Raw genomic sequence first — 5,000 nt, forward strand, 5'->3', positions numbered from 1 at the left:
CGGCAAAAGCTGGGCCCTGGTGCGGGCGCTTGCCTCGACCACCATCGGCACACGCTGGGCACTGGTGCGGGCGCTTGCCTCGACCACCATCGGCACACGCTGGGCCCTGGGGCGGGCGGTTGCCTCGATCACCATCGGCACACGATGGGCCCTGGTGCGGGCGGTTGCCCCCAGCACCATCGGCACACGTTGGGCCCTGGTGCGGGCGCTTGCCTCGACCACCATCGGCACACGCTGGGCCCTGGTGCGGGCGCTTGCCTCGACCACCATCGGCACACGCTGGGCCCTGGTGCGGCCGCTTGCCTCGACCACCATCGGCACACGCTGGGCCCTGGTGCGGTCGGTTGCCTCGAGCACCATCGGCACACGCTGGGCCCTGGTGCGGGCGCTTGCCTCGACCACCATCGGCACACGCTGGGCCCTGGTGCGGGCGCTTGCCTCGACCACCATCGGCACACGCTGGGCCCTGGTGCGGCAGGTTGCCTCGAGCACCATCGGCAGACGCTGGGCCCTGGTGCGGTCGGTTGCCTCGAGCACCATCGGCACACGCTGGGCCCTGGTGCGGGCGCTTGCCTCGACCACCATCGGCACACGCTGGGCCCTGGTGCGGCAGGTTCCCTCGACGACCATCGGCACACGCTGGGCCCTGGTGCGGCAGGTTGCCTCGAGCACCATCGGCACACGCTGGGCCCTGGTGCGGGCGGTTGCCTCGACCACCATCGGCACACGCTGGGCCCTGGTGCGGCAGCTTGGTGCTCGGCACACGCTCGGCCCTGGTGCGGTCGGTTGCCTCGAGCACCATCGGCACACGCTGGGCCCTGGTGCGGCAGGTTGCCTCGACCACCATCGGCAGCCTCGACCACCATCGGCACACGCTGGGCCCTGGTGCGGGCGCTTGCCTCGACCACCATCGGCACACGCTGGGCCCTGGTGCGGGCGCTTGCCTCGACCACCATCGGCACACGCTCCGCCCTGGTGCGGCAGGTTGCCTCGACCACCATCGGCACACGCTGGGCCCTGGTGCGGGCGGTTGCCTCGACCACCATCGGCACACGCTGGGCCCTGGTGCGGTCGGTTGCCTCGAGCACCATCGGCACACGCTGGGCCCTGGTGCGGGCGCTTGCCTCGACCACCATCGGCACACGCTGGGCCCTGGTGCGGCAGGTTCCCTCGACGACCATCGGCACACGCTGGGCCCTGGTGCGGCAGGTTGCCTCGAGCACCATCGGCACACGCTGGGCCCTGGTGCGGTCGGTTGCCTCGATCACCATCGGCACACGCTGGGCCCTGGTGCGGGCGGTTGCCTCGACCACCATCGGCACACGCTGGGCCCTGGTGCGGCAGGTTGCCTCGACCACCATCGGCACACGCTGGGCCCTGGTGCGGGCGCTTGCCTCGACCACCATCGGCACACGCTCGGCCCTGGTGCGGTCGGTTGCCTCGAGCACCATCGGCACACGCTGGGCCCTGGTGCGGCAGGTTGCCTCGAGCACCATCGGCACACGCTGGGCCCTGGTGCGGGCGGTTGCCTCGACCACCATCGGCACACGCTGGGCCCTGGTGCGGGCGCTTGCCTCGACCACCATCGGCACACGCTGGGCCCTGGTGCGGGCGCTTGCCTCGACCACCATCGGCACACGCTGGGCCCTGGTGCGGGCGCTTGCCTCGACCACCATCCGCACACGCTGGGCCCTGGTGCGGCAGGTTGCCTCAAGCACCATCGGCAGACGCTGGGCCCTGGTGCGGCAGGTTGCCTCGAGCACCATCGGCACACGCTGGGCCCTGGTGCGGGAACTTGCCTCGACCACCATCGGCACACGCTGGGCCCTGGTGCGGGAACTTGCCTCGACCACCATCGGCACACGCTGGGCCCTGGTGCGGCAGGTTGCCTCGATCACCATCGGCACACGCTGGGCCCTGGTGCGACAGGTTGCCTCGAGCACCATCGGCACACTATCGGCCCTGGTGCGGGCGGTTGCCTCGACCACCATCGGCACACGCTGGGCCCTGGTGCGGGCGCTTGCCTCGAGCACCATCGGCACACGCTGGGCCCTGGTGCGGGCGGTTGCCTCGAGCACCATCGGCACACGCTGGGCCCTGGTGGGTTTAGGCACATCTTCAAATTTCTGCCGTGCCAATGCCATTTTTATGGCTTGTAAATTCATACAATGGTCCCCTAAGCCTTCACGTGAAGTTTCGTTGGAGGATGACTCGTTTTCTATTTTTCACGATTTTCGAAACTTTTTGCGGTTCGGGATTTTTTAAAATTTTTTTATAAGGATTTTTGGCCCCAAATTTTGTAGGCATGATCCTTCTATTTTTGTTGGCATGCACAAAAAAATTCAGCTAAAAACTCGAAGTAGAGAAGATTTTGTGACCGTTTGAAAAAAGTGTCCCCATTTCAGACACTTTAACGGCTACTGGTAGCAAACCTGTAAAATCTCAAATGCTCTTTAAGGGGGTGTGAATTCTCAGAGGTTTGATGAGGGATAGGGGGCCAACACAAGGCCAAGTACCAGCACCCATCGCACATCATGTGCGCACACCCCCCCGGCCCCCCTCCCAATCGCCGGAACCCCAATGCCGCCGGTCAGGTTCTCCGGCGGTACTCCGGCGATGCTCCGGCGATGCTGTCCCGAGTGAAAAAAATGCGGCACCAGCACATGCTGGAGCCAAGCATGGGCACCGTGGCTCAAAATCGAACTTCGGCCAAGGCCTCGACCATCAATGGCACATGATGACGCATGGTGATGGCACATGCATCGACCATCATCGGCATAGGCTGCCCTTCGGTACGGGCACTTGCCTCGACCGCCATCGGCACAAGCTGGGCCCTGGTGTGGGTTGTTGCCTCGATCACCAGCGGCACATGCTGAGCCTTGGTGCGGGCGGTTGCCTCGAGCACCATCGGCAGACCCTGGGCCCTGGTGCGGCCGGTTGCCCCGATAACCATCGGCACACGCTGGGCCCTGGAGCGGCCGGTTGCCTCGATCACCATCGGCAAAAGCTGGGCCCTGGTGCGGGCGCTTGCCTCGACCACCATCGGCACACGCTGGGCACTGGTGCGGGCGCTTGCCTCGACCACCATCGGCACACGCTGGGCCCTGGGGCGGGCGGTTGCCTCGATCACCATCGGCACACGCTGGGCCCTGGTGCGGGCGGTTGCCCCCAGCACCATCGGCACACGTTGGGCCCTGGTGCGGGCGCTTGCCTCGACCACCATCGGCACACGCTGGGCCCTGGTGCGGGCGCTTGCCTCGACCACCATCGGCACACGCTGGGCCCTGGTGCTGCCGCTTGCCTCGACCACCATCGGCACACGCTGGGCCCTGGTGCGGTCGGTTGCCTCGAGCACCATCGGCACACGCTGGGCCCTGGTGCGGGCGCTTGCCTCGACCACCATCGGCACACGCTGGGCCCTGGTGCGGCAGGTTGCCTCGAGCACCATCGGCACACGCTGGGCCCTGGTGCGGTCGGTTGCCTCGAGCACCATCGGCACACGCTGGGCCCTGGTGCGGGCGCTTGCCTCGACCACCATCGGCACACGCTGGGCCCTGGTGCGGCAGGTTCCCTCGACGACCATCGGCACACGCTGGGCCCTGGTGCGGCAGGTTGCCTCGAGCACCATCGGCACACGCTGGGCCCTGGTGCGGTCGGTTGCCTCGATCACCATCGGCACACGCTGGGCCCTGGTGCGGGCGGTTGCCTCGACCACCATCGGCACACGCTGGGCCCTGGTGCGGCAGCTTGCCTCGAGCACCATCGGCACACGCTCGGCCCTGGTGCGGTCGGTTGCCTCGAGCACCATCGGCACACGCTGGGCCCTGGTGCGGCAGGTTGCCTCGACCACCATCGGCAGCCTCGACCACCATCGGCACACGCTGGGCCCTGGTGCGGGCGCTTGCCTCGACCACCATCGGCACACGCTGGGCCCTGGTGCGGGCGCTTGCCTCGACCACCATCGGCACACGCTCCGCCCTGGTGCGGCAGGTTGCCTCGACCACCATCGGCACACGCTGGGCCCTGGTGCGGGCGGTTGCCTCGACCACCATCGGCACACGCTGGGCCCTGGTGCGGTCGGTTGCCTCGAGCACCATCGGCACACGCTGGGCCCTGGTGCGGGCGGTTGCCTCGAGCACCATCGGCACACGCTGGGCCCTGGTGGGTTTAGGCACATCTTCAAATTTCTGCCGTGCCAATGCCATTTTTATGGCTTGTAAATTCATACAATGGTCCCCTAAGCCTTCACGTGAAGTTTCATTGGAGGATGACTCGTTTTCTATTTTTCACGATTTTCGAAACTTTTTGCGGTTCGGGATTTTTTAAAATTTTTTTATAAGGATTTTTGGCCCCAAATTTTGTAGGCATGATCCTTCTATTTTTGTTGGCATGCACAAAAAAATTCAGCTAAAAACTCGAAGTAGAGAAGATTTTGTGACCGTTTGAAAAAAGTGTCCCCATTTCAGACACTTTAACGGCTACTGGTAGCAAACCTGTAAAATCTCAAATGCTCTTTAAGGGGGTGTGAATTCTCAGAGGTTTGATGAGGGATAGGGGGCCAACACAAGGCCAAGTACCAGCACCCATCGCACATCATGTGCGCACACCCCCCCGGCCCCCCTCCCAATCGTCGGAACCCCAATGCCGCCGGTCAGGTTCTCCGGCGGTACTCCGGCGATGCTCCGGCGATGCTGTCCCGAGTGAAAAAAATGCGGCACCAGCACATGCTGGAGCCAAGCATGGGCACCGTGGCTCAAAATCGAACTTCGGCCAAGGCCTCGACCATCAATGGCACATGATGACGCATGGTGATGGCACATGCATCGACCATCATCGGCATAGGCTGCCCTTCGGTACGGGCACTTGCCTCGACCGCCATCGGCACAAGCTGGGCCCTGGTGTGGGTTGTTGCCTCGATCACAATCGGCACATGCTGAGCCTTGGTGCGGGCGGTTGCCTCGAGCACCATCGGCAGACCCTGGGCCCTGGTGCGGCCGGTT

The sequence above is a fragment of the Durio zibethinus genome, unplaced genomic scaffold (genome assembly GCF_047325235.1).
Source record: "Durio zibethinus cultivar Kanyao isolate XHJ-2024 unplaced genomic scaffold, ASM4732523v1 HiC_scaffold_400, whole genome shotgun sequence".
Classification (NCBI taxonomy): Eukaryota; Viridiplantae; Streptophyta; class Magnoliopsida; order Malvales; family Malvaceae; genus Durio; species Durio zibethinus.